Genomic DNA, 21,612 nt, shown 5'->3' on the forward strand with positions numbered 1-21,612 from the left:
TTTTAACCTTGGTGTCAATCTGACCCCAGGAATATTTGTTAAATACATAAATAAGCCTTTGATAATGAAACAGGGCTAAAACAGCTTGGGGTCAAATTGACCCCAGAACAACACCAATGCATGCCGTATGCAAATTTATGCTTAATCAATTATACCCATCAAATTAGGAAAAGTCATGAAATATGAAGCAAAAAAAAAAAAAAGAGTCAAATATTATTTTTCAAATGATGAACATTAAATGGGATCAATTTGACCCCAAGGGAAACAGGAGGAGGCACCGGCAGACCCTCGCTACCCTGAAATAGGACGAAGCGTGTCTGAAAATGGATGGATGGAAAATAGAAGGGTTAAGTTACTGCTATCCTTCCTTATTATCTTATCCTATAATTAAATGTAGTACTTAAGAAGTGCTTTTCTAACTACAGTACCTATGAATTAACCACAGTTTCAGAAAGGTTGGTGACCCCTGGTTTAAATAGGTCAGTAGAACTGGGTCAATATTTGAAAAAGGTAAACGTTGCCTTTTCCAGCTGCTGATGAAGTGTTTATAACTCCAGAGACTTCACCACGATAACATTGCTAGTCACTGACTCGCAGTGATTCCTTTCACATTTGGAGCTATTCACAACATTTGTGACAGCTGTGATGGTCAGGTCCATTCTAAAAGGGCATTTAGCTCTTCAGCCTTATCAAAAATAGATTTATATTTGCCTTTTTTTTGATTTGTTATTCATGTTGTTTCCATGCCACTGACTTTGGGTGAAATGTCCATTGTCTTGTTTTGTGAAGTCCATAAATGTAAATATAGTTTCTTCTTTCCTTTTTTCAATGAGCCACTTAAGATGGAGCTGTTTTTGTTCATGACAGTAATAAACAACCAAATATACAGTATCTCACCTGTGAAACTTAATATACTGGGAACAACAAAGCCAAATGTTTAGTTTAGAGTTAAACGTCAGAGCCACATATCGCATAAAGTGGGCATCTCCAGGTCCTCCTTTGGCTGCTAGCACTGCCTGACACAGGACACGTTCATGTCCTCCATGACCAATCCTAATGCCATCGCTCAGTAAAACCAAAACAGCTCTATCATAAAAAACCATCATGGCTATTTCAGTTCAGCTGGTGATGCACATTGTTGAGTAAACCACATGTTTTTAATAATTCATTTCCATCTGTTCAAAGCTGGGAACGTTGAGTGTGATGTTTATTGATCGTTTCTAATTTGTGTTACCAGACACAGCTACAGTATATTGGCACTGTTGTCACTTTACTTTATGATGATTGGGGGTAAAAAAGCTAAGAAGAAACAAGAAAAAAGTGATACATAAAACCCTCTAATCCACAGATGATGCTTTGGATGTTGATTGTTAAAACATTTCTACTGGCACAGAGGAACGTCCATGCTGTTGCCAGTAACGTGCCAGGCAGTGCTGACGCCAACGGAGGACTCGTGAAAGACCCACTGCTGCGAAAAGAGGCTTCGACTTTGGACTTTTAATACTAAGTTATAATCTATTTGCCAATAACTAGAAATGTAAAAAAAAAAAAAAAGTCTTAAAGCTGTTTGTTCAAAAATCTAAAAGCAATTGTTTTATTGTAAATGTGTACAGTTAATTGTAAAGTATTTCTTTCCAGTGTTGTGTTGTTTGACAGTAACGGTAGCGTTGGAAGACACGCAACATTACAAATAACCGTGGGATATTTTGTGCATTTTTATAGCACACTGAGTTGTCAATTTTAATGACATTGCAGACGCTGCTGACCATATCATAAATACACACTAATAAATGCTGTTTAATGTCCTGTACAAATTGTCTTGTACATAAATTGTACATGGATTTATTTTGTATTTTCACAACAATTAAATCAGATGTATTGTGTTCTCCAGTATGCAGTATTGTCTTTTTTAATATATATATGACTTACATCAAACACCTGCGTCCGTCTCTTGCACTGAACTACGTTTATTGCTGTGGATGAAAATCCAGCCTGAGGGTTTTTCTGACTGATTGTGTGACATAGGACACTTCATCGTTGCCTCTGGATGGGACACAATAAAACACATTCTCACCTTAGAGACAGCAGAGAGAGCCCATCACGCTGCTTGTTAACATCTTTTACACAAACACGCTCTGCGGGGGGGGGTCTGTCAGCATGCCGATAATATTTACAGTCTAACACCTCACAGAGAGGCTGCTGATGTCCCTGATCCTCCTGCCAGCATCTGTGACACTTCCTGTAAATAAACAAACAGACTGATTACTGTGATCAATTAAAAGTGTTCATAATATCACACTGATAATATTGTGTGTAACAGCTTTGTGACTAATCAGAGCTACTGCGACCTTAAACAGATCAATGGAAGTACGGCTGTACATTTGTGTCCTATTTATGGCCCTCCATTATAGTAAAATACACTATTCAATAAAGTCAAATAGCATTTAAAGCACAACAAAAACATCTCCCAAAAAAATATTCAGAAACTATTTATTAAATATTTATTTATTTATTGTTCACGTGGATTTGTTGGTTGTTTTTTTTTTAATATTTTGATAGCGCTCCAAGATGATTACTGTTGTAACTTGCGCTATATATATAAAAAAATGTGGAATTACATTTAATTTATTTGAAAAAGCTGAGATTTGATAACTTTATAACGAGACAAAATCAATAAGCAGTACCAGGTTGTGTGTGGAAATACATTTTAAAAATGTCTGAATTTAAAGCAATTTAAACATAAATACATAATGTTTATCTTCTCAAAGCACAAGTGGGAAAAATTATAAATGAGTGTGAATATACTTATGGATGTGTATGTTTGGACAGATGAATGTATAGTGGATTACATGAATTGTATAATTATATAGATATACATCAATGAATTATGTGTATATATATATATATATAGTGTAAATGGGTGTGTATTTTAATAAGATTATATGTATAGTACTAGATGTTATAAGGGGTAGAATTGTATACGTTTATAATACACAAGCAGGATTTTGTAACTATTTGTTCTCTCTTTGCTTTGTTTGATTTATTATTTTTCAGTTATTATTGTCATTATTTTTTTCATTGCGATAGATACACTGCTGTTGTGTTCATGTACGAAAATAAATTGATCAATCAAAAAAAAAAGGTAAAACATGTAACTAAACTGCTTTAAACTTATGATATTTTAACATCTAAGCATAATTTTTTCAATAAATTAATATAAAAACTTGAAGTATTTGAGTTATGTTTACAAAAAATGTAAAGCAAACATGCAGCAACTGGCGGCCCAGGGGCCACATGTGGCCCTCGGTCTACTTCTATGCGGCCCCCAAAGTAATGACAGAAAAATACACAAAGCAATAAAAAAATACAAAGAATACATTGCAGGAAAAAACAAAAAACAACGACAGTGATACACAAAATTACACAAAATGACAAAAAAAAAATACAGAAAATAACAAAAAATGATAACAAAAGTACACAAAAAGACAAGAAAAACACAAAAAATAACTCTACAAAACCACAGCACTATAACAAACAAGCAAAATGACAGCATTAATACACAATTTGACTCCACAAAATATACATTTTACAGAAGAAATACACAAAATGCTTCACAATGAGCAAGACAACAAAAACGCACACAGAATGACAGAAAAACACACAGAATTAATCTAAAAACCTTTTTTCTTTCCCGTGTTCATGCTCAGATTGGTCAATATTCTAAATGCTGACATGAATGTGGATAATGTGGCCCTTTGATCAGACAAACACATTTTTGTGGCCCCTGCTGTGATAGACGTTGCCTCTACCCCTGATGTAAAGCATCACTTTTTTTTGTTATTATCGTTTGCTTCTGTCCACAAAGTTTGTACACAATATACATTAAAAAACACACACACAACCGCACACAATGTCCCCTCTAAAGACAACGCCTGCACAACAACATGGGGGATAATAGTTTCCATGACAATGCAGCACCCCAAGTGCATCAATGCCAGCCTGGATAAACAGTGATCCTTTACCAAAACAAGGGGGTCATTACGGTGGCTTGTCAAATCAATGTTAAGAGTGTCTTGGCTGATTAAGGCGTCCCTTCTCAGTCCTGACACAGTGTCAATACTGGCTGCCCTGTGGCGGCACACTCTCATGATTGGACTGAAATGCCTATCAGTCAAGCAGCTGAGCTGGACTAATGATTCCCTGTGCTGCCTATTAGAGGGACATGACAATTAAATCCTGTGGGCCAGGCACGGAAAAAGTGACCTTGGTCTTTTATATTAAGGCTGAGGTAAATTGACAAGAGCAGATAAATCTCTACCTGAGGCTATTAACAGAATTAAAAGAACAGCAAAGACAGAGCACCGTGTACTGAACCTTTGGTTGTTTCACGTTCAAACCAAATCCAAACAAGAAGATACAGTCATCGACATCCCCCGCTGATTGGATGTCATTATAACTCACAACCTTTTCCTAAATGTCCTAAATCTAAGAACTTAGATGTATACATAATAAAATATTATCATATCAGACTATAAAATTACTAACTATCTTAAACGGTTTCTAAGAAAAGTTGTCCTCAAATAGAGTCCAAAAAATGGAACAAGGGCAAAAACTCCAGAAAAAATATTAGTGCACTTTTTATTTTTGAACTCCATCAAGGTATTGATACCCTGGTTATTCTGTCTCAAACAGTTTCTGAGAAAAGCCGTCCCCTTTAACTCAGACGGAGCTCAAACCTATAACCTTCCACACTTTGTGGCGGAGGATAATAACAAATAAGCGGTACCAAATCAAAATAACAAATTAACATTGTGTTTATTTTGTTTTATTGACTTTGTTACGTAAAACATGTACATGATATGTGATTAAAGCAAACAGAGGTGGTGTAATGAATCTACTGGTGCTCCTCGTTTCTTGTGATCAAAATGTGTGGTGACGGCTGCCGTTAGTAGCTAGTGGTTTTATGACGTGCAAAATTATTATCAGAAAAGTTGTAATTGTTTTTGCAAAAGTGTCAAATGGTAAAAGTTCTAACGTCTATTGTTCCTCACACACACCTCACAGTCAGTAGCTACAGTAGGTTTCAGTCACGTGATTATGAAGACGTGCAAAGGGTTTTTTACGTTCTGTGAGCTTTTTACATTTCTCACCTTTGTGAACGACATTCTTCGGTTCTCTATAAAATCTATTTTCCTTTTCTCGGTTAGAACGATTTGAGCAGCTGTAAACTCCACAAAACACGGGCGTTTGGATGATTTCAGACGACAGATTCTCAAACTTCACTTCCTGCCCTCCATCTGAATGTCGCAGTCTCACGATGCAGCAATGTGATGTCACGTGAAAGCAACCTATCGTTAGTCACCAGTTTATTTGGTACTATATGGAACGTGACACCGCTAAACACAACTACAGCGTGAGCAGAAAACAGATGAAATACTGTAAATAATACAGTATATTGTGTGAAGAGACCTGGTCCAGGACCAAGGGAGGGAAACCAGAACAGAAAAACGCTGCTTTTCTGGTTTTTGATTTTTCTGTATTTCTGTTTTGGTTTAAAATCAGTAAAACAAAATAACCACAACTTTAATTTATTTTCATTTGGTTCTAAAATGAAATAATCAAAGAACAAAGGGTACACAGTTTGTACTGCAGTCCAGCCAACTCCTTTTTTTAAAAGAAAAATCAAGTGTTAGTGGAAATAAACTTTCATATTTGACAGCTTCCATAAAACATTTCTTCTTTTTTATTCTTCTTGGAACAGTTTCACTGTGAGTTTGTAAAAATCGACCCAAGCTGAAAACAACAAAGGGTCAAATAAAGCCAAAGGTTGATCTTTTTATGCTTCCCTAGCTGGAATATTAAAAGTGGATATTGCTTGAAGCCCAAGGTTTTTCAGATGTTCAAAGCCATTTGTGGATGCCCACAAGGTATATTGCTTTGGACATTTATCTTAAGGCTATGAGAACATTGTCTACATGGTTGGAAAAAGGCCATGTGTTTACACAGATGTTTCAAGCTTTTAGCGCACGGATCCTCCTGTACTGAGCTGCACTACCATCTTCTGTGCCAAGGGTCATATACATTTTACATTAGTTTACCCTTTGATACAGAAATGAAGAAGGGCAGAGAACTTGTAGACTTACACGCAGAGTCTAAATCAAAGTGAGGACTCTCTCTGCACGTAATTGCATTTTCAACTAATATTTCTATTTCCAAACTGTAGTTTTCTGTAATCTGTACACTGTAATGCTCCACATGCATGTTTGAGAAAGCAGAACAGAAATGGCAAAAGAAAAACATGTCCTCCCTGTAGTGAGTATAGATCACCAGCATTGGGAAGCAATTTGCCTACAAGGCACAAAAGCTTTGAGTTTTTACAAGGAATAAATCACAAATAAAATCTGTATTTTCTTCCAGAAATAGTGTTTTTGTTGGTTTAGTTTTTTACCAGGGATTTAAAACTTAAGATTAGCCACAAGTGTGAGGAAAGATGATGGTCTGTAGGAGGTGAAGTAGGAAAGTGGTTGAGTTATTGCACAACGCAATTTATTTTTAGGTTGACAAATTGTTATATCATGATTTTATTTGGTGTCAAATTTGTCATCATTAATGCCCTCTGTAAGAAATAACAATTCATTATTTTAATGTTTTTTAAAGCCATAGGGAGCCATTGCAAAAGAGTCAAAGAGCTACATGATGCTCCAGAGCCGCAGGTTGCAGACCCCTGTCCTAGGGGGTACGTACCCCAGTTTGGGAACCACTGCTTTAGAGGATTTCCATACTCTGTTATATTGTACAGTCACGTGCAGAGGCAAACAGAAAATATTCAGGTGGTCAAACCCGATCATGTACTTTATTAGATCATGGATGGAAGAAGGAATAAAATAAGCTATCCTTATACAGTATATCATCTCTTCTTCTTTTACAGTAAAATCAGTCGTGACAAACAGAAACAAATATTCCATAGCATCACTCCTTGGCAAGTCGTAAACATGATTTACAGCTTGCTACACATTATTTACTGTGATTCATATTTGTGTCAGTACCACTGTGGAGGTTAATAGAAATGCCAGCATGCTTGCTGATTTACTTAGTAAAATTTTCATCTCAAGGTTCAGGTTCAGAAGATTGGACTCAGAGAGTTACAGGATTCATGCATTATGCAGAAGAAGCTGACACGACCTTCAGCCATCACAGCCTTCCCTATATATCACACTGGGCTTCATGCTCCCAAGGCCAGATGGAGCATTTGATATATTTAACCACTCGTGCTATTAAATTACTCACATTCTTTATGAGCTGAAACCCTTTCATAACGCTAGCAACAGTATCATTTTGATTAAAAGTGGTTGTGCGCATTGTATTTGCCTTTTATTGCAGGTGACGCTTCAGCAAAAGCAGCACAATCATAAGTCACAAGCAAAGTAAATCAATGCATAGCCCATAATTTGTATGCCGTACATTATGCGTTTCCTTTATGTCGACTCTTTGACACACAATCACAAAATGATTTGAAGTAGAGCTATTTTAGAATATGAGGTCCATTTTATTATAATCGGCTGAGGAATTATTTATGACATTAATTGCCACATTATCGACTGGCTGTCAGCGCTTTGGGGCTGCGGTCCATTCCTTATCACAAAGAGCACAAGACAAGCCAATAACACCACCTTCCCTCGCAATGATAAATGTCACGACTGGAAATAAAGACTCTTCAATGTAAAAGCTGCAGTTTCTCCATTTTCTGACCACAAAAGTTGATCAAACATACATTAGTTTGGTCTCAATCTTTAAATCAGTGTCAACTGATGCACTTTCTTGGCCAATAAGGAAACTATTCCCTTTTGACTTATTATCAAATGAACAGTAAATTAATCATAAACTAGCTCGCCTGTTCTTTAGATGTCACAAATATTAAAATCACAGCATTTTAATTGGTAGAAATTGGCTCAATTTTGACAGTGCAAACAATGTTAACTCATAAATGTGTTTAACATTATCTTTCAATCTTTTCTTAGTAAACCTTTATTTTACAAGTAAAATCCAGTTTGAAACTAAGAACCTATTTTCCAAGATAAGCAGCAGTTTTCACAAAAAAAAACAGATGCAACCATTAAACAACAACAACTGATAGTTTAAATGACACACATTAAAGCTGATATCCGGTATGATTATTTTGAGATGCGAAAAAACTATTACTATGGTCTACTGCCAGTGGTCATTCATATACATTAATGTATATAAGTCCCACCTTTGTTCTATAGACCACTATACAAATTGCAAATGGCGCAGCGATTGCCCAGCCAATAGGCTTCGACTTCCTGTAGCGGAGACTGTCAATCAAAGTGAATGCGCGTGCGTAAACACGGAAACAAGGCTGCGCGTCACAACAGCAAACATGTATCACTGAGCAGCGTAGCATCATGAGAGGAACGCTTCCAAAACTCCAAAACTTCTACTAAAAAACTAAAGAAAAGTCCGGGTACAAAGCTAGTGGATAAACGTCTTTGTGACCGCAACCGAATTGATCTCAGAGCTGCTTTTCAAAGGGGGAGGGGCTTGCAACTTTTAAAAGGATTTGGCGACATTTCTCACGGACAGGTAATAAATGTGTTTTAATCAAACTACCGTACGTGTTTTATTAGTGAAAAACAATACTACACGTGTGTTGGTGTGTTTAACATTGTTGTTATGTTCCGCAATGCGCGTGCGCAAAAGTAGAGGCGTGGCTTCTGGTAGATTGGCAGAGGCAGGAGGAGGAAGTGGAGCTGTTTAGGGAGGGACACCCAGATGTTTGCTTTTCAATTCTCTTTTCATCCATATCAGCTTTAACGCTATTTAAGATATTCAAAATCTGATATTTATTTTATAAAACATGTACAAGTCAAACACATGGTTTGTATCTTAATTTGGTTTTCAAAGCGCTCAATAGCTTCAAGTACGTTAATGTCTGCAAAAAAGTCAATAAATAAACACTGGTGAAATGATGAAGAAAACGATACGAGTGAAAACATGAAGAAAAGGAAAGAAAATGATGAATAAATAATGAGAAAGAAGTCATTTTGCTTGGTCATCGTTTTGAAAGGATTAATGGACTTTGTTTGATATGTTGAGCTGTTATCAGGTGAAAGGTTATATATATTCACTGCATACGTTTTGTGTCGTCCTATTCTTGAAACTATTACCTGTGTTGACTTTCACTTTCCTATTTGTTCAGACAAGAACATTTTGGTTTTTTTTTTTTAAACCTATCCAAACACTTTCCTTCCACCCCTCCTTTAATGACTATGTTTACATACTCTGACTTCACCAAGGACGCACGCTGACAACAATGAGAGCTGACACGTACCAAACTTAGAGTGTCCCTGAGCCATCTGAGCCATGGCTGGGATGCTGTCAGCTCTACCTACATCAGTGGCTAAGGCTCAATGCTAGTGTCAAAAACTTTTAAACGTCTGCTCTTTTGTTAAGCAAGAGTGTTTCTGCATTGCAAACATGGCTTTTTGTGCATCTTATCGCATTATTAAAGACACAAAAAAGTGTCAACCTATGGAATAGTTTAGATAAAAAAAACCTGAAAAGTGCTGTGGATATTCAACATACAGTATAAGAGAAGTGTTTTGGAGATATTCACAAATAACATTGGACGATAACTCTTTTAACTGTAGGTAACCCCGTAATATTTGGAATTAATACAAATGCTTTATCATAAACACCAATATAACTTATGTATCAATGTGTGTAGTTTGCAATAATTCTGTGTGACGTCAAAATGTACTAAAATGCTTTTCTGTTGTTGATGTTTGGATGTTTCTATTTGTATGTTTGTAATAATAATTGCATGGGGGAGGAGCCTATACGCTTCCTTGCTTCAGCCTATACTGCTTTTGAGCTTTCATGACCATCTAATGATGTATCGTGTATAAATTATGAATGTGAATTGTTAAAATAAACTAAACTACAATTATCTTTTTTTTTTGCCACATACAACACAGACAGAAACAATATGTACAAATCTTATACATTATAATACATTAAGTGTGTTTGCACAGAATTAGAGTTATTGTCTGTAATATTGACACCGTGTCAAACAGAAAATGAAGGCTCAACTTGAGCATTTGTAGTTAACGTGCAATTACAATTACAATCTCAATAACTTAAGTTCAATTACAATTGTTAGCTTTCTGTTAGCATCTCCAATGCTAACGGGTCAGTTTGACCCATGTGTTAAATCAGCTGTAAAATACACTAATAAATATCATCTATCATGTTATTAGTTTCTCATCTCGTTAGGCTTCATAATCAATGAAAATATTGGTATTAATATTTTCAGTGTGCGTGTCTGAGTCTTTTCCTCAGTGTACCCCTAGATCACAATTTTTTTTTTAAATGGTAAAATGATCCTCGAGATGAAACTTATTTTAGTGATCGTTAACTACATACTGTATGTGTAAGCCATAAAGTTGTGTAACATGGTTCCATAGTTTTGCGTTTAATTACATTCTAAATGACAGTTTTTATAGAATCTCCATGCCAAATACAATTACAAACTCAGTTATCAGAACTAAATTACTTTCAATTACAATTACAACAGTAACGTGTTTTCCCAATTAGGATTACAATAATAATTGACTCCAACTCTGCAAACACGTGATTAAAAACAATTAATTTCTCGTTGCTGAATTGAATATTTTTGCCTCATATTTGGGTGTTTATGGATTCATCGTCAGTAATTCCATGTGCCTCGATCAGACACACGCTCTGAACCTTGACCTCCTTTGATCAGCAGTTTTGGCAAAGGCAATCCATCATGGCACTCTGACTGTCAGAGGAGGTGTCTGGCTACAGCTGTGTGTCACTGCCTAAGAGGAGCTGCTTAAAGGCAATCATGTCGACTGCTCAGACTCCCCGATAGAAGGAGGACCTGACAGGGCCACAAGAGTCAGCCCAAGACACTGACGGGCTGTGTTTGACAGCTACGTGGCCGGCAAACGATGACTGAATTCAGCTTGTGTGAAAAAGCTGCTCAAATTAACAATAGACGACTGTTTTTTCTTCTTCTGCAAATCAGGTTGTAAAGCCTTTCTGTTTGACATGACTCCAAAATAAAGCAGAATATATGAAGAATCTTTGAAGATTGACCTTCAAACGACGTTTCCACCCCAGGATAATGTCACGTCAAACAGACCATAGACGTTTTAATGGGATCATCAGCTAAAACGAGCACGCTGCTCAGCTGGAACATAAACTTTGGAGTAGAAACATAAAACGCTTTATTAGCTTTTCTAGCTTCCTCTGCAAAGTTTCTGGGTCAGCTGATCTAATTCCAACGCACCAAAGGAAACAAACCTGAGGGAAATATAGTTAGGAATAGGTTTTACTCTCTCTGTGAATGTTTTTACAGCAAATGTGAATAAGGTACATTTATAGAAGGAAATACTGTCTACTTAAATATAATATCACCTCCTCACTGGCTGGTTTTAATCAGTAGTGAAGGCAACAAGTGCTCACGTTACTGTAATTAAGTTGCTTTTATGGGTACTTGTACTTGTTTCAGTATATTCCTAAATCAGTCATTTTACTTAAAGTACTTTTTAAAAGAAGTAAAGTAATTAGTTACATTTCTACACCAAACCATTACTGAGTAAATTATAATTTTTTGTTTTAAAATGATCAACAGATTTTGTTAAACTACAAAAAATGAAATGATCAGAGAACAATCAAATGCATCACATCATGGCTGACCAATCAGATTAAACGTAATGTATCACATCATGGCTGACCAATCAGATTAAACGTAATGTATCACATCATGGCTGACCAATCAGATTAAACATAATGTATCACATCATGGCTGACCAATCAGATTAAACGTAATGCATCACATTATAGCCAACCAATCAGATTAAACGTAATGCATCACATTATAGCCGACCAATCAGATTAAACGTAATGCATCACATTATAGCCAACCAATCAGATTAAACGTAATGCATGGCGCAACAACAGCATTGAATGGAGGATATTTTCTCAGTTATAGAGTTCATAAATGTATGTATACTGTACTTAGAGCCTGGGAATTTATTAATAAAATAAATAAATGTGTGTTATCACTCATTCATTATGATCTATAGTGGTTTTTAAATAGTTTTCTAAGATAATTGTTAAAGTGGGACAAAGGAGGGACTTTGATACAATACAGACATAATAAGAGGAGGTGGGTTCTATTCTGGTCACTTTCAATGATTTTATTAAATGAAGAACGATTCCTCGTCTGTTTTACTGAGTGCAGTAAAAGCAAAAAGCCAAAAAATAAAAAAAGGGCCTGACTTTCAAACAAAGAAACTGAGTGATGTCGTGCTGACTGCAGCTCCGTCTGTGCAATAACATGATGTGAAAAGACATTGTCAGGAGACACATTGTTCATAGTGACAGAAAACAGAGATGAGGACAGAGATACTGGTGCCATATTAGTGTCCAGCATATTCACACACCAATCCTGAGCCTGAGCAAACTTGACATCACCTCCAATGGCATCAAAGTGTCCCCCCCCCCCCCCCCCCCCCCCACGCTCCCCTCTGCTGTACCCGCTCTCAGCTCTCACCAGCAGGAGGACGGACAGAGGCGTCCAGGCCTGCGGTTACCCTCCGTCACCCCACATTTGGTCACGTCGTGGGAAATGTGCTCATTTCTTCTGATATCTGAGCTTCATGAGGTGATCCAAACACTGAAGTGTGAGGACCTGTCACCATACATAAAACTCCTACCCGCAACTTCTGATATGTAATAAGTCCTGCGTATATACTAGGGACTCTATAAGAGAGTGGAACAGTGCATGTACTGTATATACTGTATGTGATCTGCCTGGGAAGCAAACAGCTCAGGAAAATATTGACAGGACCAGCAATAAGAGGCAATAACCATTGATACACTTGATTGATTCCACATGATTTTGTGGAAAGTGGGAAGATAATGAGAGGAAAACCAAAGCTTATGTTTTCATTGTGTATTTTTACTGGAAGACGTGGTCCAGGCATATGTGGAGTTTGTGGGGGGCAGGGGGGGGGGGTACTCCGTAAACTCTGTTATTTGTTGTTTGTAGTGATGCATCTAGAAAACAAGCGGCTGAACGAGCAAACATCGCCATCAGTGAGCAACTGTCTGCAGATAAAGCGGTGGATTGAGCGGTGTTGTGTGCCCCCCCCCCCCCCCCCCCCACCACATCTCCTCAGTTACGTTGTTCAAGACTTTTAATGCTATAATTTACGTTGTTGGACTTTTAAATGCTTTTAATCCTTTTATTCTATCCTACGTGTGTCTAACTTAGTGATTTACAACTGACAGAAAGTCTGTTCCTCATGTTAAAGCACATCATAAATAATAACACTGCTTAATTTGACCAACTTTACTCACTCATTCTTTAAGATACAAAAGGTGCTGAACATTTCGAGCTGCATTTTGGATTTATTTTGGCAGGTCTATAATACAGCTTTAGAAACGTATGTTACAGAAATGATAATAATAAAAACTGTTGGATTGGTACATGAAAATGTTTAGTCAATATAATCAACACTGGTGCAGTCCTGGGGTGGCCATCGCTGTTTGTTCTCCACAGGCCATTAACAGTTCACCCAGCGTCTCCAGCAGAGAATGAAGCATGTATCAGTGGTGCATAATCACACTTTCACAAAAAGAAGAAGGAAAACAACATGGCCGTAGGCGGAGAGACTGGAGTACACGCTCCCAGTGAAGTTGGCAGCTGTGCGGCTGTGTGTGATAAAGTGCAGCTCAGCGTAAACACACTCTGGGGCCCCCAGCACAGCTGGCAACCGCAGGTTGGAAGTCTGAACGATGGAGTTCAGGAAAAGGAATAATGGAAGGAAGACACAGATGGGAGAATGGGAACACTTAGTTTCCTCCAGAGCACAATACGTTTTAGTAGTATTTTTGTTCTGGTTAGATATTCACATTCTCTTTAAATTGTTTTTATTTATTTATTTTTTTTTTTTTATAGAATTAAAATTACACTGTAAACCTGAATAAATTAACAGAACTCAAAAAATTGGAGGGAATCTACTGCCTCCAATTTTTTTTTTTCAGTTGATTAACTTAAAAGTCAAAATTTTCCAGAACGTAAAAGCTTGGATGACTGGCTACTTGTATTTTTTGATAAAAGTTGAATTAAAGTGCTATATGAGTTAAATTTATTTTTAAATAATCCCTATTTGAAATAACAGGACTTTATCATTCTTAGCATGTAATTACTTTATTCTACTAAGTTGTTTTATTTACGTTATGCTTACTTAAAAACAAATATAGTTCCATTTACTCATTAATTATTAGTTAAAGTTACTCAAAAAAAGGAAGAACATGTTACATCAACTTGACATAATTTAGTAATTGAGTATAAACTACTTCATCTATTTAATTACTTTGAAAGTTTGGGTTTACAGTGTGATATTTGTTTGTTTATGGTGTTCACTTGGTTGTCATAAATATATACATTTTTCAGTCTAAAGCTACTTCAGTGTTGATGTGTAAATTAAAACATTAAATACTAAGGCCAATAACGTAGAATGGTAACAGAAACAAAACATCACATTAAATCTATCATTAATACTACCAGTAATATATTTATTTGTCATTGATTCTCTGATTTCTACTAATAAATGACAAAGTTTTCAGTCCACCTAAAGCATCGTTAGGTCCACAAGTTTTCCTGGGAAAAATATAGATTGACAACATAAAAAAAAGAATAAGAAAACTGTGAAATATGTGTGTTTATGGAAGCTGAGCTGTGAGGAAGGCAGAGTGTGTCCTGAGGCTTTGGGTCAGCAGTCAATTAAATTATCACACCAACGTTAAAGACTTTTAAAATCCCTTTACTGAATAATGGCTGTCAGACACTCTGTATCCTCCATGATGTTCTGTAAAAAAAGGGGATTAGGGCTTGATCCTCAGCTACTGCTGTGCCCAGCCTAACATGACTATCCTCTTATCGCACTGCAACAGAGCCACATTATGTTATGTAGCGACTTCGTCAAGATAGAATGGATGTCATTGAAATTAATTTAATCTTCCTCAAATTAGCTTGTGACTATGATCTCTTCCAGTCAGAATTTATGTCCTCCAGAATTCAATTTCCTCTACGGTGTGATACGCTTTTATCAGCTGCTAACTATTCAGTGGCCTCTAATAATGAGAGCTGTCACAGAAAGCTGGATGTGACCATATTGTGACCAGTGGAGGTGTTGCCCACATGTTAGCAGCGATTCAACTAAACAAAGACGACTCCCACATTGGCCACGTTTACATGGGAGCTTTAAGTCAGAATAAAAGTTAATTCCTCTTTAAACACTTAATTCCTAATGCAAATTTAATTCTGAATTAAACTTAAATCCAAATTAGGTGAATGGTTTATTCAGATTTTAATTCTGAATTAAATAATTCCTCTACTTAATTCCACTTTAAATTAATTGCGGTCATTCTGAGCATGCTCATTCAGTCACGATGACATGTTGGTGACGACAAAATCCAAGATGGCCGCCCGGACTACAGCCAAGACTATTTATTTAATAAGAGCCTTAAAAGACATGGATATGATGAAAAGAGTGGATGGACGGAAGCTTTAACAAGTCGACATTCACACGGACACACAGATGTCGGCAAAAGGAACGTCTTCATCAGGACATGAAGCACCAGAGTTTCACTAATAACGTGGGGATCATTATAAAGTTAATTTTTCACTCTTCGTCCTGTACAGTGGAGGTAGAACAGCTGTTACATTAACCACTGGCTCTGATTGACCAAAGTACCACTTCTATCTCCTTCTCCTGCTCAGATGACCAAAGTGAAACCATGTGTTATTGTTGAGCTGCTGCTTCAAAACTACAATCAAAATAAAAGTGAAAACAGTTCTCATCATGTGGTCTTCTATGTTGGAGCCAAGAATTAAAATGTTGTGTGTTTTTTTCCTGATAGAGGTGAATACGACACGTTCTCCTCCTGTCCAATCAGAATCCTTCCCCACCCACAGACCTAAAGAGGAATTAAATAAAGCAGAATAAATCTGTTCTCTATGTAAACCTCAATTCAGAATGAGTATTTCCATGTAAACACGAAGCAGAACACTTTAATTCTGAATAATTTAATTCAGAATAACTAATTCTGAATTAAAAACATCACGTAACCATGGCCATTGATGGTGGTTCCTACTATTGTGCAAAGGAAAACTTTAAATCTGTATCATTAGCATGTATCTACTTATGGTGCCCAGTACTATAAAACAAAAAGATACTGACATATTTTACATTTTTGTGTGTTTATACATAATTGTAACTTAATAGACTCAATGGATAAAATCCACTCAGAGTAACAGTTTGACTAAATCTCATGTCCTTGTGTTATTAAACTTTTATGTTCCTTTCTAATACTTACAATATATTTTTGCCATTTGCAACTGTTTGCTCACTTACTGGGAGTTGTTTTACATTTGATGAAAGGCTTCACATCAGCGTTAGTGCTCATAAACAACAAGTTTGGCTGCTTAGGCATTAAAAGTAAAATATAACCACATCCCACCTCATTTCTTTATCCAATGAGCTTTACAACCAACATCACGTGTCAACTCAAGTCCAGCACTTTGGATCATCCAACAGGAGAAAGTAAAAATCACAGAACAAACATGGCTCATTGTGTAAATTACCAACTCATTTACACAAATGCAATAAAACACCACGGTATTTTCCAGCTTTCCCATGCAGTCATTTTTAATCGCTAATTATTGGGGAAAAAAACCTATAAATATCACCAAAATCCTGCGACTTTCCGCAAAATATTTAACTAAATTAAAAAAAGTGAAGTGAAGATCCTGCAGGAACTGATATATGTTACAAATTGCTTGGATAATGTCAGTGCATTGCAAACTTTAAGTAAGTAAGTAAAATGTATTTGTATAATGATTCTCACAGACAGTAGTCACAAAGTGCTTCACAGCGGTAAAATAAATAAAATAGTTAATAGTATAAGAGCATGTAATCAAGTAAACTTTACATATCCTTTCAATTATACATAGCAGTACAAACATCGATGTACTGTATAATTACATATTATGTTTAGACAAGACATTAAAGGAGAGTATGTCAACATCCCATTAAAAGGAATTACAAAATACAATGAACATTTTCTTTATTGTTTTGTTATCATGAATTATTGTTATCTTGATGAAAACACAAAAGCCAGTACAATGAATGCAGGTCCAACTCCTTTAAGAGATATTTCACGCAGCACAATAACAAAAGGGAACATCCACGTCTACAGAACAATACTTGTTTTAGTTTGAACAAAAGCATTAAACAAACTAAAAAACTCATTGTTGACAGTTTCGTTTTCTAAAGCGATTCAAACAATAAGGATTTAAATCATCAGTTCAGTTCTCGGTTCTTGAACAGACGCCCACTGTCACCTGAAAATAAAAGGCCGACTTCGGTCTGACAATTTAACACCCGAGACAGCTGATACGCTTTGAAGCCACTCCAGCGCCTCCACAAAAAAATCCCCAAAATGTCATTTTCTACCTGAGACGTTAGGTGGCCACTCCACTAGTCGGTCCCTGTTATTACTTTCATCTCGTCTCTGCTCCTGATGTTTAATAAACTAGCACCTGAGGGTCCTGCTTCTCCCTCTGAACTCTGATTTGATGTGGCAAGGAGACAGAAAACAGGGAAGAGAAGGACAGAAATAAAAGAACAAGGGATCAAAATAACTGTGCCTGGCTGGCTGAGTGAAGTGGGGCCCATCAACACCAATAACCGTTATCTGTGAACACGTGTGTCACAGCGAGACAAGTGTCATATCACTCAGCCCACTGCTTCATTTGACTGGAACACATCAATCACTCAGGGAAATGTGCACAGACGTGCTGAGATAGGCCTCACCTCTGGGTTACTCATTACATTGTGTCAGTGTTAGTGAAACCTCGGCCTGTCAGGAATTCAGAGGCGTCTTTGTCTCCAACAGCTCCTCTAGTCCGAGCTTTTCCATCAGACACAGAGGGAGAGATGCAGCAGTGCATGGGAAACTCACAGCGATTAAATATTAGTCAAAGTGTCAGATGTTTAGCTGAACCCTGGTACCTGAACACAGTGTGTCCAGTAGCCAGAGGCTAATCATCTGCACCAATGACAATTAGTGACTATTAATATATGTTATTTATGTTTGGAACAAACCATCAACGTCAGAACTTGCTATTATTTAAATTCTGTTAAAGATTAAAGGTTCAAAAGTGTTGACACAACAACAAGAATACATTGTAATGTTATTATTTTATCAGAGATTAAAGCGAGGTAATGCTAACTAACTCTGAACGTATATACAGTATGGAATGGCAGATTGAAAGTGTAGTCATTTTGCATAATGGAAACTAAAAGGCATTTCATTTAGAACAGTATGGGGCGCCAATTGTAAAGTTGTGAATGCTAAAACAAACAGCAACTTTAAGTAACATTTAGCAACAAACTACATTTAAAAAACACACGTGATTTGTTTACATAACTTTTGACCCGATCAACAGCAATGTTTGAGAAATTTGTGATATTTACTTTTCTCGTAAAAATATGTCAATGCTAACTCTAAATGTAAATGTAATAATCTAAATTTTAAACATAAAATCTTAATGTTATGTCTAAATTTTACATTTAAATCTAGATGTTCAATCTAAATATTAGATGTTAAATCTAAATGCAGAGCGTAATCAATCCGTCAAATTGGAAAAAAACGTGATTGAAAAGAATGAAAAATGTTGATATAACAACGAAACTTTACATGGGACGAAATCCATTCAGAAATAAGTTTCTTTTGTGGAAAGTATTCAATCAAAACTATTGTTGTAGAGTGAAGGGCGGGACAAGCCGGTAAGTGATCCAATGGGAACTAGATGCAGGTGTTGGCCAATATTGCACTGCATTAGCATTAGCATTAAGCTAGCAACAGCATTAACCTAGAATTAGCACTAACCTAGCATTAGCTAAGCATTAACCTAACAATAACTGAACATTAGCAATAAGGTTGAAATGTATCTGAACATGTTAAAGGTTGAATGGTTTGAATCAGTTGAAGAATATCAGGAGATGAAGGGGTTCAAAGTTGAAAAAGCTCAAAAGGGTCAAAAGTTTCCAATGGAAATGAATGGGAACGAAAAAAAATTAATAAGTCAAAAAGTTTAAAAGTTACAAGTTATGAAAGTACAAGCATACATCTCAGGAACTTTCGGAATTTTTTGATACTGTAGCTCATTTATCAAATTTGTACAAAGGATGTAGGAGGAGTCAACGCAGACAGAAGTAAAAATGGATAGCAACGCTTCCTGTTTCCTCACTATTTTAGCTGAATGTGTATGTGGCTGTAGGACGGCTCATGTGGTCTTACACACTGATATACTGTATATATATATTAATCAACATTTTTTCTATGAATGGCATTCAAACATTATTTATGCAGACTAACAATGTGAGCTTGTCGCTCAGCGATGCTTTCTAATTAAGGATTAAAGACTCATTAACAAAGTCTTCCCCTGAAACCACAGCTGTGTATACAACTCCGACAGGTAGAAGAATAACGGTTATACATCAGCGCACCTGAGAGCCCTATGACTTAAATCTTCCCCAGCCACTGCCTCCCAGACTCCATTACGTTATTGACGCACAATCTGAAGAAGGAGAGAAATATTGCACGTGTAAGGTCACTCGGTTATAAAGACATATTATCATATTATCTGCATGAGGGTTGTAGGGCTCAGGCCTGACAAAGCTAATTATAATCGGACATGATACAGAGCTCAGAGCGCATTACGTGCTTGGCTGCGTGACAAAGTCGCAGCTGAGATATGAGGGAGAGAGAAGCGCTACACGAGCAGAAACACAATGTGAGAAGGAAGGCGGAGTCTGGCAATAACAGCAACAATTCACTCCCTGATGATGATAATTCATAGATACATGTACTACAAGCACCAGGCCAAACCTATTTCTGCAAGATAGAAAGAGCCTGTTCTAACCTGTCAAGTCTCTTGTTTTGACTGGAAAACTCACGTATTTTACCCCTATTTCCCGCCACTGTCCCATATTTCCCTCTAAATATCCCGTATTTACATGTAATAATGATAAAAACATAAATAAATAAAAAATGTTCCTCTGCCTCTCCAAACTGAACGCTGTCACTAGCCTTGTGAGAACTGGCACTTGCAGTGGCCTGGGTGGCAGTTCTCACGAGATTAGATTAGATTAGATTTGTGCCGACAGTAGGAACAAACCCGGAAACAACGAAGAAGAGAGATGGATGGATGTAAGAAGACGTTACGGCGAAATAAACAAAGAACTTGTGTAAATACACCGTAAAATGTGACAGTTTACCTTCCTTTACACGTTCTGTTAGATTAGTAACTGAGATTATAGCGTCTACTACGGGGGGAAGAAATCATGCACGTAACCATGAAAAATCAGCCAATCACAAGCGCCACAAATTTACACTGCTTTAAAAAGTGTTAAAGGATGTAAAGTCTGCAACAAATGTGTCTAATAAGTCATTAGTGAATTTTACTTCTCAGAACAGCATGAAAAGCTCAGTTAGATGTATTAATGAATGCATTCTAACCCAGACCTTCATCTAAACAAGCCACACTGCAAAACTCACTCACACGTGCTGTCCCGTAGAGGTGAAAAAGCCAAAAGTGGGACATATTGTGGAGCTGTTTGTTAATAAATGAGCCTGTGTAGCATTTTTCATCAGCAAATTTAACCCAGAATTCTCTTTCTGGTCAGAGTTCATTTGAAATGAAATTATCTATATTTATATCGTATATCATCATTATGAGAAAAAATTTTGAGATATGAGTTTTGGTCCATATCATTCAGCCCTAATAGGAATGTTCACATCAAAGGTCGACCTACCAGAGTCTAATCACATAGTTGTGTTGAATGAGTGGCTGTTTTAGATTTCTTGTCTGAAAATATAAGAGATAGTGAAGCTTGGGTGGTGGTGGTGGTGGGACTGCTCGGAACATTCCCCATATTTTCAAGTTATGAGCCTGTTACTGGAATACACATGAATCTGCTCTAACGCCTAATGTCACATTTTGTTAGTGACAACAAAAGTCGCCCCTTGGCTTTATTTCAACATTATCAATTGCAAAAAGCTGCTTTTGTTGTCTTTAAAAGTGTTTCTTTTACCTCCGTCTCAGCAGCCCTTTAGCTACTAAAGAGTGAGGCGTGAAGCTCCATCAAACAATGAAAAATCTGATTAACTGAGCAGAAAACAGGCCAAAAATGAAGCCAAGACGACTGTGCATCTGTTTTCTTCTAGTTTCCGTTCTCACATGGTTGTAATCTTATCACAGAGGTTGTGATCACTACCATGTACTGCAGAGTTAGAGTTTAAAGATCCTTTGTTTAAGCAGCTAAAACACAGTCGTTTAATGGATTGTATCACAAAGACAGTTTTTTTTCTATAATTCATCTGCAGTGATTCATCGCTTTTCGAGCTCTATAATAATATGCACACTTATTCCCATGCATGAGTATTTCTTTCTTTTTTTTTTACAACTTCTCCAGTCTATTAATG

General features: G+C 36.7%; 1 long non-coding RNA gene across 6 annotated transcripts in view; it reads right to left on the minus strand.

Moving 5' to 3' along the window:
• The window catches only part of LOC114481285 (uncharacterized), a 179,923-nt gene that overhangs the window by 14,219 nt on the left and 144,092 nt on the right, over positions 1-21,612 (minus strand). For 5 of the 6 annotated variants that reach the window (XR_003676230.1, XR_003676235.1, XR_003676233.1 and 2 more), the window contains exon 3: positions 2,075-2,239. This is a non-coding gene — a long non-coding RNA (uncharacterized LOC114481285). Of the gene's footprint in view, positions 1-2,074; positions 2,240-19,634; positions 19,706-21,612 lie in introns of all 6 variants that reach the window. The other variant, XR_003676231.1, reaches the window with a different exon arrangement.

This window comes from Gouania willdenowi, chromosome 19 (assembly GCF_900634775.1).
Source record: "Gouania willdenowi chromosome 19, fGouWil2.1, whole genome shotgun sequence".
Lineage (NCBI taxonomy): Eukaryota > Metazoa > Chordata > Actinopteri > Blenniiformes > Gobiesocidae > Gouania > Gouania willdenowi.